Raw genomic sequence first — 18,074 nt, 5'->3', positions numbered from 1 at the left:
AGAAGGCTGGCAATGTTACTTTTCAGATGTGTATGTCCAACCAGTTTTGTTATTATTGTAAAACTATAACAATTACAAATTCACTTTTGCGTATTATAATAAAGGTTAAACAAAATATAAAAAAATATATGAAATTTAAACAAACATTTTAAATGAGTCAAACACCACAACAAAATGAACCAGGGGGCCACAAGAAAGTTATAGGAGAAATTTGAAAGAAGGCTGGTAATGTTTTTATTTGTGTTTTAATGTTTATTTTTGTGGAGTCTACAAAAAAACCCACATCAATAATTGATTAATAGTTTAAACATTTTCTTTAATTTTTTTAAAACAATGACTTTGGGTAAAGAAGAACATTCAAAAACCCTCAGTCCCTCATCCCACCCCTACCCCCAAGTAGGAGAATAAAAAAAAACAAGCACAACAACAAGTACCAACAAGAATTGTCTAAGCAACTAAACAAATATACATAAAATCTAAATGACACATGCACACACTAATTAAGGCCGTACTCGCACTATGTACAGTTGCCTCGAACCGGGTCAAAGCACGCTTGTCCCCTCTCCTGCCTCCTCTGACGGCCCGCACTCACATTACAATCGGGCCTGGGCACGTTTACGTCATCGATGCTGCACTGTTCAGTAAGCGCTCTCGCTCAGCACAGTGGAGATTTCTCAAGTTATATCGTTTAAGTCGTTTGATATGCAGTGACATGCAATCAAATATTTTGCCAAACAGTCCTTAGGGATGCGGTGACACGCAGTCAGATATTTAGCCGAACAGATCCACGACTTTTGGCGCTCATAAACAATCATAAAACCCTCGTGCTGCAGGAATGAGAAGGTTTAATGAAGGTGCGCAGCTGTCGTGCAGTGAGGGTTTTTTTTGCGGCAGTTTGCATTCATTGAACAGTAAGATTGATTAATAAATCTATATGAAACAGTCCCTTAAAAGTCTTATCTCGCTTTCAGTTTCGGGATTTGGTGCGTTTGCTCTCACACACAAGCGTACCGCACCAAAGCCCAAGTGAACCGCACTCAAGCCCACCTCTTCCAACTGGGCCAGGGCCGGCCAAGTGAACTGTGCCTGAGCCTGAGCCTGATTCAGCGCACTCACACTTCTCAAACGATCTGGGAAACCGGCCTGGGCACGGTTCAGATAGCATAGTGTAAGTACGCCCTAAAAGGGCAGAGATCTTGGTTAAAAACAAAAAAAACAAACAAACATTATAAATTAGCAAGTAGTTGTGTTGTAGTGCTACACAATTAATTGAAAACAAGAGCGTGATCTCAATTTTATCCCTCACATGATCTTAATTCAGCATCTCTACAATTCAGCCAATTATATTTTCAAGTTCGGGAGCAGCTTAAAGGAGGTTGCACAAATCTTAACATTGTTTTATGTTGCTCAGCAATGGGGACACCTCCAAACGGTTTTAACAGTGTAATATAATTAATTTATAAGGAATAATTCACCCAAAAATGTCATGTCTGTCTTCATGTAATGATTCGCGGTGTGGAAATCACGCATTTTTTTTTTTTTTTTTTACTACTGAGAAAACTCGCCAAGCTACGAATTATGTATACTTTAGTGAACAGAACCTGCATAGGCTGTGAACAACAGGTAATAAAGTTGTTAATAACGTTCAGTTTGTTGCACAGAGCGATAGTTTGGAGCGATCGTGGGAAGTATGATTTGCATTTATCTTGCACTCAGCAGTGAAAGTAACACCAAAACCGCGCACATCATTTACATGATCATACTGCATTGTAAAGTTATTATTTCTACAAACATTTGATATGTTTTTTCTTTTATAGCAATATAGTATTGCTATAGTATAGCCTATATAATGTTGAATTTAATTCAACAGGGAATGTGATAATGAAAAATGTCTGACTTTATCAGCAACAAAAAGGTCTAATATTGTTGTCAATGGCAAGCATATGTCTCAAATATAATTCAACTTTAAAATTATGAATAGTTGCATTTTGTTGTAAAATTTTGACTGTGCATTAATGACCAGGACAAATTTAAAGTATGTTCAAGTCCACCATTCCAAGTCTATACAAAATTTAGCATTTTAACCAACAGTAGGCCTACACACACAGGCGTAATAATTTTGTTGTTTTACAATATGTTTGAGGGTAACAATAATAATAATCGACTCATATCAACCTTTATTTTACATCTGCAGAATAGAGATTTTAAGCAAAAAAAAATAAAAAATCATGATTCTCATTTTAGCCACAATCGTGCAGCTCTAATGTGTTGTATTCTTGACTAATTAGAGGATTCCAGTTTTTATAAAAAAATATTAGTGGAACCTCTTAATCTAAACTTAAAATTTTTAGTATATAGAAAAGACATCCATCCATGAGACAGTGGGAAGAGGTTAAGAAGACATAGTCTCCAGGCTATCAGTGATTTAAAGGCTAGAACATTAGCATTCTTATTTAAAAGGTTATCCAACACAGCAGTTGAACCAAAAATAGCAAAATTAAACCAAATATAACAATTAGAATAAGATTTAAGGAACATTTGGAAATGAGCTAGAAACTGTTACAATAAAATTAATGCAGTAGCAAATTGAATGTAAAATAAACATACATAAAAATAAAGAGTGACATTTGATAATATAATGGTTAAATATAACAATATAACAGTTAAAGCTATTTGATGATATTAAAATGCTATATTCGAAAGTAAATTATGCTGAAATAACACTATTCTAATCTAACCTGACATCAATATTGAGTAGGAAACTATATAATAATTTAATGCATTTACAGTCAGGTCCATAAATATTGGGACATAGACACAAAATTTTACAATTTTTGGCTTTATACACAGTACAATTTATTTGAAATGAAACAAATAGCCTTTGATGCCTAATGATGGCTTGCTTGACTGACAGCTCTTTGGGTCTTATCTTGAGAATTGACAGCAACAGATTCCAAATACAAATAGCACACTTGAAATGAACTCTTGAACTTTTGTCTGCTCATTGTAATTGGAATAATGAGAGAATAACACTCACTTGGCCATGGAACATTGGTCCCTTAACAAGTGGGAGGCAAATATGCAACCTGTTGTAATTCTTACACTGTTCATCTGATTTGAATGTAAATACCCTTAAATTAAAGCTGACAGTCAATTCAATTGTGTTGGTGTATAGAGTCAAAAATGTTAGAATTGTATCGATGTCCCAATATTTATGGACCTGAATACATTTAATAATTTTTTTTACCTCGATACAGCAATATAATGCCATTTATTTTGTCTTCATTTTTTCCTCACTGTGTACACTGTTTAGAAAGTATACAGAAGATGTCTGTTTACTGTTAGAGCCACGTTACAGACAAGTACATGACAACCAAACCTATTACAGTTGTATAATGCAGGCGAGTTTCTTTAAAAAAGTGACAAACAAACAGCTGACCTGGCATGCATGATACAGCATTTTTTGTGGATCTGTCAGAATGGAAATAGTTTGTCAGTGTTGCTATATTAACATAAAAACTTATCAGAAACAAGTACATCATTAAACACACCATAACCCTAAACTTTGACCTCCTCAGAATAAGTGCATTTGACAACTTATTGGATCAACCTGACAATAGAAGTTGATTTATTGGCTAGAATTACCAATGGCTTTTTACTTAATAGCGTGTAAGATTTCAAAGTCTCATCCAAGTCACAAGCGTCTGCTTTTGAGATCATGTTCAGAACATCTAGCTGGTCTTCATCACAATTTGTGGAAAACCTTTGTTGGGCTTTTTTCATCTTATTAAAACTAAATTATGAACAGTTTGATCAACTGCAGCGAACATTTTTAACAAAAAAACACACCTTGAAGTCTGCATTATTCCCACGATCCACCCAGGGTTCTCCCATGTAGACACAAAACCCGAATACGTAAAACAGTTAGAAGTCGGTTTGTCTTGTAGCTAATAAAAACCAGCTTTAGCTAAGTTAACAAATGGGCTGGCTGACTGAAGTGGTCATGGACTGTCAGTGACTCTGGCCGGAGCTGTGCTATGATTAATGATGCTGTTTGGTGGTTTTCTAACCCTCTCCTCACTTTTGTGTTCCCATTTAACCGCTCCGGGTGAAGAGGGTTACTCTGGCATCAAGAGATTTTTCAGGTTGTGTCCTGACAAACCTAATCATAAAGACAACTGGGAGCGAATTCTAGATCTCGAGGGGCTGTTTGACAGATATGGGCCTGGTCCTGATGTGGATCAGCAGCAACCCTGTTAGCATTCCAGGCTCTTGTTGTCTTTAATGTCCACTTGAGACTGTAGGCCTAGTGTTGATTGGTTTATAGAACGGCTGAAGAAATACAGTCTTAAAAAATCAACCTTTAGAAGGTCTGGGGCTGGCTGCATACTCACGACTGCAAGTTAGAAAGTTTAGCATTAGTTTTTACGTTAGGGTTAGGATTATTAGTTAAATTTTAAAAGGTTGGGTGACATGTTGGTTCAGTGGTAAGCACTGTCACCTCACCCCAAGAAGGTCGCTGGTTCGAGTCCCGGCTGGACCAGCTGGTATTTCTGTTTGGAGTTTGCATGTTCTCTCTGTGATTGCATGCGTTTCCTCTACATTCCAAAACATGGAGTAAAAGTGAATTGAGTAAACAAAATTGTCTTACCACTAAAAATACTGATTACCACTTGAATTAAATTTACCAACAGACACTAAACATGGCTAGGTTTAGATTGTATAGAAAAATGTTTATAGAAAAATGTTTTTAACGTTATGCAAGTTTGTTTCACACACACATACAGACTAATATGTTTAATTGTGTGTTTATGCGTAGTGTAATATATAATGTTTTGTGACATCATAAAGATATATATCTATATATTTCTACAAACTTTTTTTTCTAGATAATAAAGACATTGTTTTTAAAGTTAGTTTACCCTAATTTTGTAATTAAACCAAATGATTACAATTTTGTTCAGTAGTAACTAATTAAATATTCTTTATTAAAAGTTAATGAAAAGCTGGTGTGTGATTTTATTTTATTTTTTGAATTCAAATATATGTGTAATGAGTAGTGTGTACAGGAAGATTAAGTTTCAAAAGAGTGGTTGGTGTAAAATGGCGAAAGGTCAAGGCAGGTGGCAAACAAACATAAATATATAAACAAAATAATGGGTCAAAACACGGCTACAATGAAAATACTTGGTAATGCACACTATACAGATAGACAAGGCTGAGCATTGTGTGTGAAAGTGGTACTTGTATAGATTGTGTAATCAAAGTTCATGAAGATCAGGTGTGAGGTGCTGAGAAATATGGGATGTGTACTCCAGTTCAGTGGCAGTTGTGATGTCTAGAGTGCCCTCTAGTATGTCTGTTGGGCATTCGACTTGTTGACTCTGACAATATGCCAATTTAATTCTATTGTATTCATTTAGAACTGTAAATATTAGTGTTTTACTTTTCTTTTTAATTCAGTAATTTAATACAAATAATAACACATATTTTTTAGTATACATTGTTTTTTTCTTTCAGTTCAAACTTAGCTGTCAGTAGGGTAAAATAACAGATTTGACAGTGTTTATGCATTATGAAAGCATATTAATACTAAATTGGATAAATATGTTAAACTGTCAGATTTTAAGTTTAATTAATCTTTTCAATTGACTCTGCCACTTGTAAAAATCCAGCCTCTCCACCAGCCAGTATGAGCTCATGAACGTGTGAGGCATGTGTCAGTGAGTGTGTGTGGGGCCTCGCGAATCTCATGGTCTGCATTTCATGCTCTGTTCTGCTGATTGCCCTTTGGCTTCTCTACTGAGATGATGCTGCCAGGAGCTCATCAGCTTCCACTGGACCGCCATTGTCCATAGCAACAACCTATTTCAATCTGTAAGTGTGTTTACATCATTGGAAGATAATCCGATCTTCAGATAAAATGTACACAGGTGACCGTGCAGAACTGCGCTGCTTTTCCTGAAAGCAGGGAGGTCTGGTGGAATGAAGTGGGAAAAAGGGTTCTTCCAGCGGTCTAAGTTTCAGAAGTGAACCTATAAACTTAAGGTTGTGTTCCTTTCTCCAATTTATCTTGTGATTTATCTCTTATTTAAGGAAAATCTTCAGGCGTTGTGTTTCACACCACAGTGATTCTGGAGGTGACTTTTCATTCGCTTGATTGCGTTAGACCACAGTGCATTTGTATTGATCTTGCGTCATCAGAAATGTGCATGGCATGTTTACAAGCCTTGCTTTTAATCTGTGTACTGGAAGTAGTTTCTCTTGAGGAGAAAGCTGATTTTCATTCATTTTCTGCTCTGATTGCACTCACTCTGCAGTGTTACATTTTATGCTCACTCTCGGTTGCATCCAAGGTGAATCATCAAACTGTCATCCCCAACATTGACGTTGTCATCAGCTAAAACACATGTACAGGTCCCTTCACAAGTCTTACTTGATTTTACATTCCCATGAATTGTTCATTAGATGACCTCAGTTCAGCACAAGTCCGTTGTTCAATGTAATCTCAGAATTCTGAGGGAAAAAAGTCCTATTACTTTAGTATGGGCTTATATTCTGGACCAGTGGTTCCCAAAGTAGGGGTCGCAGGACAATGACGGGGTCGCTTGGTTATTTCCAAACTTCAAATAAATTTTGTAAAATGTAAGAATTGCTGTATTTTATTCATAACCCACAGAATATAAAAATAGTAGTTAAGAGTTACATTAAAAAAAGCAGCAACTTGCACATAAAAAGCGTCAGCCTTTCAATTATTTATTAATTATATTATTTATTTTTTATTGTTTACATTAGATCCTCTCCTGTTCAACCTATATATGCTCCCACTGAGCCAAATAATGAGAAAGAACCAAATGTCCTACCACAGCTATGCTGATGACACTCAGATCTACTTAGCCTTACTGCCTAATGACTTCAGCCCCATTGACACCCTCTGCCAATGCATTTATGAAATGAACAGTTGGATATGCCAGACCTTTCTTCAATTAAACAAAAAAATAATAAAAAAATGAAGTCATTGCATATGGGAACAGATGAGTTTGTTAAGGTAAATGCATATCTTGGCTCTAAGGCTCAAACAACAAAAAATAAGATCAAGAATCTTGGTGTGATTCTGGAGTCAGATATGAGTTTCAGTAGCCATGTCAAAGCAGTAATTAAATCAGCAAACTATCATCTCAAAAACAGTGCAAGAATTAGATGCTTTGTTTCCAGTGAGGACTTGTTCATGCTTTTATCAGCAGCAGGGTGGATTACTGTAATGGACTCCTTACTGGCCCTACCATAAAGATAGTCAGACAGTCATCCAGAACGCTGCTGCCAGGATTCTGACCAGAACCAGAAAATCAGAGCAGATCCCACCTGTCCTCAGGTCTTTACACTGGCTCCCAGTTACATTCAGAATAAGTTCTGAAGTATTATTACTTGTCTATAAATCACTAAATGGCCTAGGACCTCAATACATTACAGATATGCTCACTGAGTACAAACCTACAGTAGCAGATCACTCAGATCTTAAGGATCATATTAACTAAAAATTCCAAGAGTTCAGTCAAAGCAGGGTGAATCGGCCTTCAGCTACTTTGCCCCCCGGTGCTGGAACCAGCTTTCGGAAATGGTCAAATGGGTTACAACATATTAGGCACATTCAAATCAAGACGGAAAACACATCTGTTTAGCTGTGCCTTTACTGAATGAGCACTGTGCTATATCCGACAGATCACACTATTATCTTTCTTTTCTTTTTCATTCTTTTATAACCCTTTTTAAACAAATTTTATTCTGTTTTATTTGTATTTAATTTGTTTTTAGTTTGTATCTGTTATTATTTGTTTTTATTTTCTTATACATGTCTCTTTCATTCTTATTCATGTTTATGTAAAGCACTTTGAATTGCCACTGTGTATGAAATGTGCTATACAAGTATACAATATACAACTTGCCTTGCCTAACAACACAGCAATAGTGTCAGCTGCAGCAGATTGATTTTATAGCTCTGAGTTAAACTTTCTGACACCTTTATGGCAATCAAATACATTGAAATACAGTAAATACAGGCTACGACTGAACATTGAGGATGATCTCTGAGTGGCCATCTCATTGGGTGAGGTTCATATTAAATAAACCTATTAATAAATGACTATATTAATTATAGCCTATGGCTGTTAGACTTTTGCACTTTTTTGTGTTGTCAGTATGAATGTGGGGGTCGCGAGTCACTGGCATTGTTATTTTGGGGGTTGGGGGCTGATACTGGTACCCCAGTTCTAAACTCTCGTAAACCTGCATCCATAGGCCTGTTGTTTTATTGTTGGCCAGTGTCCGCATCAGGCTTTATAACATGGACATCTGGTTTGTTTTTTATTTTTAATTTTTAGTTTTTAAATGTGATTTAAATAGTCTACTTAAGAAGAATGAATTACATCAATAAAGTTCCTTTCTAAAGTATGAAACGGTACACTGTAAAAAATTGTAAATAAAAGAGTATGGCTTGTCAAGAAAATACAGTTGCAAATATGACTTCAAAACATTGTTTAAAAGGATAGTTCACCCAAAAATGAAATTTCTGCCATCATTTCTCTACCTTCACTTGTTCAAAACCTATTTGAGTTTCTTTGTTCCGGTGAACACACACAAAAAATATAGATATATATTTTGAGGAATGCTGATTGCTGGATTGCTTAGTGACCTGTTTTTCCCATTACTATGGAAGTTGATGCACTCTAGGAGCGTTCAAAGAAACCCATGAAGGTTTAAAAACACAAAAGCGAGAATAAATTATGACATAATTGTAATTTCTGGGTAAACCATCCCTTAAAATTGACGTAATACTTGCCATTTCTTTGTGGAATTTAACAGGAAATTTTAAATGAATTTTAATTTTTACACTACATCTCTGACTAGGTTAAGTTTTTAAAAAGTTTTTGCAAAATATTTTATATCTTTTTTAATAACAAATTATATGTGTTTTATTAATATTTATCAATTTATAAAGGTGTGCTGTACCAATACTATTCACAAAAATAGACTCTGACCGGTTTAATCATGGCCAGATTAATTCCCATTCATCAATGCCTTCAAGGCAGTGTGCCTGGGGCATCTATATTAAGTAATAAAGAAGGAAAATCATTATTGTATGTTTAAAATGACAATTTCAAGTTACGCTAATGTGTTCATGCCAAACAAATATTAAGATTTATGCTGATACTGTCCATAACCTCATTTTGAAACCTATGTTTCCAAACATTTGGAGGGTAGTTATATTTCTTTCTTGAAACCACAAGTGGAAGGATCACATTTGACAGTAAAAAATTGAGGGATTCCGGAGTGTGTGTGTGTGTGTGTGTGTGTGTGAGAGAGTCAAATGTGGAAAAGGAAGGTGTGTGTGTAAGTGTGTGTTTGACTGAGAATGTGTGAATGAGTAATTGTGGGAAAAAGAATCTCATCTCAATCACATGCTTCTGCTTCCCTCATTTTTCTGTATTTCTGACATAATGCTACACCTGCACACTCTGCTCTCCTCCTCGCTCTCCAACATCAACATCTCTCTATTTTTCCAGCTTTAGTGGGTTTAATAGATGATCCAAGCGGAGCAGCGCTGGGGAACTTGACGTAGCAGCGCTGAATCTGATTCCCGCTCATCTTATTTCAGTCCAAACACTCCCAATTTGGTCTGTTTATTTCCCCTCTCTGGCAACGGGACTGGAGGTAACGAGTGTGCTGTGCTTTCCTCTAACTGTTTGTGTTGAAGAATGAGTGAGAGAAAGAGAGAAAGAGAAATGGATTAGGCCAGGCATGATGTAGCCACATTCTCACCATCCCATGATCCCCTACTGTGCAAACTATAGCCAAAACAGTGATGTAAGCAATCCGAGCAGCTATGGAAGTTAGAGGGGAAACAGTCATGTTGCTAAAAAATCTGCATTCAGCAAGCTTTCTGGCTAACTAGTTGGTAAATCCAGTATGTTTATCCTCAGAACTTTTTGGATAACTTTGGATTTATACTTGCTGTGTTGTTCCAATCAATATAACTAGCAGATTCCCGACACATAAAGATGCTCAAAAAAGCCAAAGCAACAGCCAGTTTGTTGTACATGAACCTTCTGTTAGCTGGTCATTCTTATATGCGGCCACTGAGGGGCGACAAACATTTATGTTCGTAAATGGAAAACATGTCTTTGGCATTTCAGAGCAGTGTGCATTTCTGTGACGACGTTTGTTTAAGATGGGTTGGTGCTGATGTGCCTGTTGGATTATGCTGTTAATTAGTAAAATCTAGCTATCAAAGCTTATTAACCAATGTTTTTTTTTTTAGCATGCTATGATCGACACAGTACATAAGTCAAGTATTTAAAATTCATTCTTTCATTTTCTGTTCAACTTGGTCCCTTTATTAATTTGGGGTCGCTACAGTGGAATGAACCGCCAGCTTATGAAGCATATGTTTTACGCAGCAGATGCCCATCCAGCTGCATCTCATCACTGGGAAACACCCATACACTTTCATTTACACGTACACTATGGACAATTTAGCTTACCCAATTCACCTTTACCACATCTTTGAACTTGTTGGGTAAACTGGAGCACCCAGAGGAAACCCACGCAAACACGGTGTGAACATGCAAACCCCACACAGACATGCCAACTGACCCAGCCGAGGCTTGACAGCGAGATCTGGCTACTCACTGTGCCACCATGACGGCCAGAAAAAAATATAGATGCCTAAAAAAAATTACTTTACTAAAAGTATTATTTACTTCTTTTTAATTTGCCTTAATTAAAAAACACTCACACAAAAACAGATTTAATTGTATTTATTTAATTGTTAGAATCAAAAAGGTAAACTTTTAGCATGAACCTTGTTTTACACTAACTGCTAATGACGTTTAATGCTGGAGTTAAAAAGGGCAAGCAAGCGAAACAAAAATACCATGAGGCATCTAAAAGAATACATGTTGATGAATATATACTCAACATTTTATCTAAAATGTTCTACTGGATCAGGAAAGAAGCATTAATTTACAATATTTTTGATTATTTGATTCTTTCCAACACATAACCTGTTAATACGGTAATACACATATACAGACATGTCCATATTCAAGCATTTCATACAGTGGAAAAAATAGCTTACCTGTTCACAACTGGCAAGACCTAAATGATTTTTATTTACTTAATTACTGATCTGCATAGTGTTTTGTGCAAGTTTTTGAGTGAGATTTGTGAGTTTTGCTAACCACATCAAATCATTTAAATCAGTGAATCATTGAATGGAGAACAGATCATTTGAATGAGTTTACTATGAACTGTTTTTCAGCTTTTCTTAAAAATATTCAATTTAGGAAAGAAACTCGCATAGGCATGGACCAATTTGATGATGATTAAATCAAAATTTGATTTGTGATTTTTATTTTTTATTTTTATTAAATGTTAACAGTAGATTTGCTAATGTGTAGATGACTAAATCATTTGAATCAGTGAATCACTAAACTGGATCATTTGAATGAGTGAATCGTTTAGTGGAGACTCACTCTGATTTGATAATTTGTATCAAATCTTTAAGCAGAGACTTGTTGCATCTGAATCTTTAAGTGTACACTCATTCTGTCTGACTGAATCATTTGAATCAGTGACTGGACCGTTTCCCTTTAACTAGAGGCTCAATTGGATCATTCAAATTTCTTTTCAGAGTTATTTATTTGAAAAAAAAAAATACATAGAATCCTGGATCAGTCCAATTCTCAAATAAATTGTTCTGTGGTTTACAAACAAATTCATAGACCTAACTGTTTAAAATAATCTGTTCATAAATCAGACACTGCTATTCTCACCTTGGAGAAGACGATCGTTTTTTCTGTTCAAAATGATGGAGAATATGTGCAGTAACAAGTACAATGTGATGCTGCCAAGCAATGTGGAGAAGTTAAAATTCTCAAAGTGCAGATGGTTGAACAAGTACATTTAAGATTTGTTACTGTCTACCGCTGTTTATAGACATCAGTAAATCCAGTACATCAGGTACATCTAGGCCTAAACATCAGGAGAACAAACTAACTTGACTGAGTATTAAAGTGAAGGTTTAATTGAAGTCTGGGTCTGCTGTAGGAAATCTGGTAGTTGTTAGAAGGTCTATCAACTTGAGAACGTCATTTCCTTTGTAAGCACTTGCTCAGTGACCTGTTGATCAAGATTAACCTGTACGTCATCACTCTGCTATTTGGTTATGGAACAAGATGAATTATAGTTTTTATTATTCTGTAAGCGTGTACAAAGATGCATGTGCACGCTGAAAGATCACAGATCTGCTGAGGTCAAAGGCTCAACTGAGTACAGAAGTGTTATAATAAGAGATCCACGTCAGTAGGGTAAAGCAGAGGGTTAGAGGTCAGAAATAAGACATTGTTTTACACCATCTGTCTCTCGGCAGACACTTCACAGATTGTTTGCTTCTTTTTTCCCCCTGCTCTTTCTTTTTCCAGATTGGTCTCTCTCACACACACATTCTTAGAAATAATGGTTCTTTATTGGCATCCTAAAAGCTCTTCCACTAAGAACCTTTGACATTCATAAAAACTCTCAGTTCTTTGAAGATTCTTTTAATTAGATATTCAGATTTCATTCAAAATTTATTTTTAAAACGTTTCACTTGCATGTTTCTTGGAGATCCAAAATTGCTTATTCTCTCACATTACTACAAAATCTCAGTTTGGAACACTTAAAGGGATAGTTCACCCAAAAATGAAGTTTTTTTTTTCCATCAAATTTTCATTTTATTTTGTATTTTTTTAACACAGAAAAACATGCCGTAGACAATCAGCATAAAACAAAATGTGTAGATATACATATATAAATCAATATACAAGTTGTAAAATAATAGTGTTAATAATAGCGTCAGCCATGACAACAATATTGTCAGTAAAAAGGAAAAACTGAAGAATAATGACAAGGACATAATAATGCAAATAAAAATGGCAAATAAAATAAATTGGTACATATACATACATATACATATACATATATATATATATATATATATATATATATATATATATATATATATATATATATATATATATATATATACATACATACATACATATATGTATATACACATACAAACGAACACACATCAACACAGATATACATACACACACACACACACACACACACACACAAACTTATAGCCACATGCATACAAATAAATAAAACAAAATTCTAAACCAAAGAAGGCAATCAGTCAAATCTGCACTTAGTGTTAAGTAAGGTTAAAATTAAGCCAATCAAAAATGAACAATTAAATAGAAGAATGGTGATACACAGAGATAGGTATTTAAAACTGTGCTGAAAAAAGTCTACGACAATGAAAGTTATTAGAAGCCCAAACAGGGAACCTTAAATTACCATAAAAAGAGAAAGAGAGAAAATAAAAAATAAAAATTAAATAAAGATAATTAAATAATATAATAATAAAATGAAATAATGAATAAATAATAAATGAGGGGGAAAAAATGGGGGGAGGGGGGTGAGAAGCCAGAAGCCAGAAGTTCATGCTTTTTGATGTCTCATTGATTCAAGTTAGTAAATCTTTAAGTCTGTCTAGAGTTTGCGCCCAAAGTCTGATGGTGTCCTCTCTTGCACCGTGGATGCGAGCAGTGGAAATTTCCATATATACAACCCAAAAATGAAGGTTTACTCACTATTTATGATAAATCTATAAAATATAAATATATTTGACTCTTTTTCTTTTCTTAGAATGGCTTAAGTTGAAGTGCTGTAAAACATTTTTTGAAAATTTTTTAAGGTAATTATGATATGTTGCCATATGGCAATAGCATCCAATAGTGGATCTAACGTTTTTATAAGGAATTTTAATTAAAATTAATTATTTTGATGTTTGAAATGATTAAATGGGCGACGCAGTGGCCCAGTGGGAAGCACATTCGCCTCACAGCAAGAAGGTCACTAATTCGAACCTCGGCTGGGTCAGTTGGCGTTTTTGTGTGGAGTTTGCATGTTCTCCCAGTGTTCGTGTGGATTTCCCCCATGTGCTCTGGTTTCCACCACAACTCCAAAGATATGCGGTATAGGTGAATTGGGTAAGCTAAATTTCGTCAAACATATGCTGGATAAGTTGGCCGTTTATCCGGCTGTGGCGACCCCTGGTTAATAAAGGGACTAAGCCGAAAAGAAAATGAATGAATGAATGAAATGATTTAATTATCGTTGCAGTATTATAAGCTTTAACGCAGAACTTTTAAATGACACCTTATACTGTACATACTTTTCAACAACTGATATTCCAGCAGCTTTTTTTATTCCATTTTTTTAAAATTAATATTATTGAAAACAAACATAATATTGTATTATCATTTACACAACATACAGTAAATATAAATATTTTCTGCACATCATTGGCTAAGCTATAAGGTTTTTTCTTTCCAACAACAAAAAATTGAACGTTGGTCTTAAAGAAATGGTGGCAGGGAAATTAACACATAAAATTTTGCCATTTGGCAAGACCATGCGGTAAAGGGTTAAGATGCCATTTTTTCAAACAGAGTTTAGTAAATTTTCCATATTTATGAAATGAGCTCCAAGATATACTACATATAAAATCTGTACCAACTATCACTAAATTTAAAAATATTTTTAAAACTGTCAGTGTGTTGTGATATGATTTTTTTGTAACTCTGTCCTATACTGCCTGTCTTCACCAGGACTCCATGTTGGAAGAGAGATCTCGATGGGACATTCCTAATAAAATAATTTAATAAATAATAAAATAAAAACAATTGACTTTCATAGTAAGACAAACAAATATAATGGAAGTCAATGGTTACAAGTTTCCAGCCTACTTAAAAATGTCTTCTTTTGTGTCCAACAGAGGAAAGAAACCCATAAAAGTTTGAAGCAAGTAAAAGGTCAGTAAATTATGACAATTTTATTTTTGGGTGAACTATCCTTTTAACTTTAAGATTGAAAGTTTGAGACCACAAGGAACATCTGGGATTAAAAATCCTTTTTAAATCCCATTTTTTCCCAATATTTAAGGTCTGAAAACAAGAAATATTTTATAAAGACCTATTTCTTATACCTAAAAAAATGCTCTAAATGATAATGCCCTGATCTGAAACATTGAAGACACATTATCAGTAGTTAAAAAATAAACACAAATGAACATTTTACCATAAACTGCACCCATTAATGGCAAATCCATAGAAATGATTACAAAGTTGAGTGCATGTATGATACTCAAAACTGCACCAAGATCATCAGGAAAATAAAAGTATCAGCTTGGGAATTTTTATGAAGACATCACTTGTTCTAATACCACAAATTGAGCTTTTTCTCTCATGTTGTCAGTCCACACGTCTTTTATCTTGCACTCTCATCTTTTTTCTCTCTCCCGCTCTCCATCTCTCTTCTCATAATAAACACTAAATGTTTTATCTTTAAGCCTCCACCCCCTGCTCTATCTGCAGCTGTGTGTGTGTGTGTGAGAGAGAGAGAGAGAGAGTGAGGAGCATGGGAGGTGGTAATGCTGGTGAATGAGTGCAGGGTTGTTGTGCTCTCCTGGTCTGGCACAGCACCTGGATTATATTTAAGACGGGAAACACTAAAGTAGATGTTTCGAGGATGTGTATGAAGCAAACTAAACATTCAGTCATACAGGAGACACGTGGAGAGGCCTGTCAGCCAGAGAGGAACCCAGACTACTGCACACACACACACACACACACACACACACACACACACACACACATGACAGAAACGGCATGCATACCTCACGTTTAAAAATACATGCCACTTTCATCCCCTATAGGAGACAAATATAAACATTGTAGATACATAATAGATGAGATACTGTATAGTAGATGATGTGGACTGAAAGATTGATTTGTACTGGGAAATGGTTTTACAATGAAAGTAAATTTCCACATTTCAAAAAAATTGCTTTACTTTATGATTTGACATTTAAACAATGAAGATAAAAGACATGAAAATGATTTATGACTTATTTGTTATGAAAAATTGTATTTATTTTTAATAGACAACAATGCAAAATGTTTTATTTTTTTATTTTGTAAATATCGATTTTAATATGCTAATATTCGATTTCTAATATTCTAGTGTAGATTAAATAGTTTCCCTAGTGACATACACTGGACTTGTTTAATAATTTACTCTGATTAAGCTTTATTTCAAGCTTGGTAGTTAAAGCAATGGAAAGCTACATTTTTTTCCTTTCAGTAATGACTCCATTTATACGGAACTATCTTTTTATAGGTTATTTGAAGTGTATTTATATTTTTTCTAAGTATATTTATATTATATACATATATTTGCATACATATACACTCACCAGCCACTTTATTAGGTACACCTGTCCACCTGCTCATTAACGCAAATGTCTAATCAGCCAATAAAATGGCAGCAACTCAATGCATTTAGGCATGTCGACATAGCCAAGACGATCTGCTGCAGTTCAAACTGAGCATTAGAATAGGGAAGAAAGGGGATTTAAGTTACTTTTAACGTGGCATGGTTGTTGGGCTGGTCTGAGTATTTCAGAAACTGCTGATCTACTGGGATTTTCACGCACAACCATCTCTAGGGTTTACAGAGAATGGTCTGAAAAAGAGAAAATATTCAGTAAGTGGCATTTATGTAGCTGCAAATGCCTTGTTGCAACAGTAGCTCAAATAATCACTCGTTGCAACTGAGGTGTGCAGAAGAGCATCTCTGAATGCACAACATGTTCCACCTTGAGGCAGATGTTCTACAGCTGCGGAAGACTACACCGGATGCCACTCCTGTCAGCTAAGAACAGGAAACTGAGGCTACAATTCACACAGGCTCTCCAAAATTGGACAATAGAAGATTGGAAAAACGCTGCCTGGTCTGATGAGTCTCGATTTTTGCTGCGACATTCGGATGGTAGGGTCCGAATTTGGCATCAACAACATGAAAGCATTGATCCATCCTGCCTTGTATGAACGGATCAGGCTGGTGGTGGTGGTGTAATAGTGTGGGGATATTTTTTTGGCACACTTGAGGTCCATTAGTACTAAGTGGGCATTGTCAACACCACAGCCTACCTGAGTATTGTTGCTGACCATGTCCATTCCTTCATGACGACAATGTACCCATCTTCTGATGGCTACTTCCAGCAGAGAACGCGCCATGTCAAAAAGCACAAATCTGCTTTCTTGAACATGACAATGAGTTCACTGTACTCAAATGACCTCCACAGTCACCAGATCCTCAATCCAATAGAGCACCTTTGGGGTGTGGTAGAACGAATGATTTGCATCATGGATGTGCAACCAACAAATCTGCAGCAAATGTGTGTCATTTTGGACCAAAATCTCTGAGGAATTTTTCCAGTACATTGTTGAATCTATGCCATGAAGGATTAAGGCAGTTCTGAAGGCAGAAGTGGGTCCAACCCGGTACTACTAAGGTGTACCTAATAAAGTGACCAGTAGGTTTATGTGCATGGATTACTTTGTATTCAGCATTTCCTAGACACTCTTTTAATTTTAATCTGATTATGGCGACCATTTTACTTTTTTTTTTTTGTTCCTGAATGTCCAATCAGATTTATCTGTCACTACTTGCAGTTAAAACTACCACTTACGACTTCAGTATAAAATATGATAAATCAACAGTTTATAGTTGTTGTGTTCGTAATGTTAAATGACTGTTTTTTTACATTTGTAATAAATTAATTTTATATTTAAAATAATACATATTAAAATCAGCAAATATATCTGGATATTTTTTGTTTAGAGAGTAAACAAATTCAAGCCATCTGTTTATCCCAAGACATTCTCCTATAATCCAATAAACGTCATGCGGATATTAAAGCTCTTTTTGCTAAAGACTCTGTAGATTTCTTTCATACTTCAGGTCTTTTTTCATAGCATATATGCAGCGCTAATATTAGTGTGTTTTAAATACTGTTTTTCATCAACCTACATGTAAATATACAGGCAGTAAAATCTTTCATAACAGTGAGCAGAACTAGACAAACAGAAAAAAAACTATTTTTTTTTCTGCAGAGTTCTGTG

General features: G+C 35.2%; 1 long non-coding RNA gene across 42 annotated transcripts in view; it reads left to right on the top strand.

Annotated features, from left to right (window-relative positions):
• The window catches only part of LOC147834235 (uncharacterized), a 385,840-nt gene that overhangs the window by 14,456 nt on the left and 353,310 nt on the right, over nt 1-18,074 (top strand). For 4 of the 42 annotated variants that reach the window (XR_015506153.1, XR_015506156.1, XR_015506158.1 and 1 more), the window contains exon 3: nt 14,885-14,921. The exons of 35 other annotated variants lie outside the window; for them this stretch is intronic. This is a non-coding gene — a long non-coding RNA (uncharacterized LOC147834235). Of the gene's footprint in view, nt 1-9,560; nt 9,709-14,884; nt 14,922-18,074 lie in introns of all 42 variants that reach the window. 3 more of the 42 variants (XR_015506149.1, XR_015506144.1, XR_015506148.1) reach the window with 2 other exon arrangements.

Source organism: Danio rerio, chromosome 13, assembly GCF_052040795.2.
Source record: "Danio rerio strain M-AB ecotype USA chromosome 13, GRCz13ab, whole genome shotgun sequence".
Classification (NCBI taxonomy): Eukaryota; Metazoa; Chordata; class Actinopteri; order Cypriniformes; family Danionidae; genus Danio; species Danio rerio.
The sequence above is the reverse complement of the archived record's forward strand: the minus strand, read 5'-3'. Positions and strand labels throughout refer to the sequence as shown.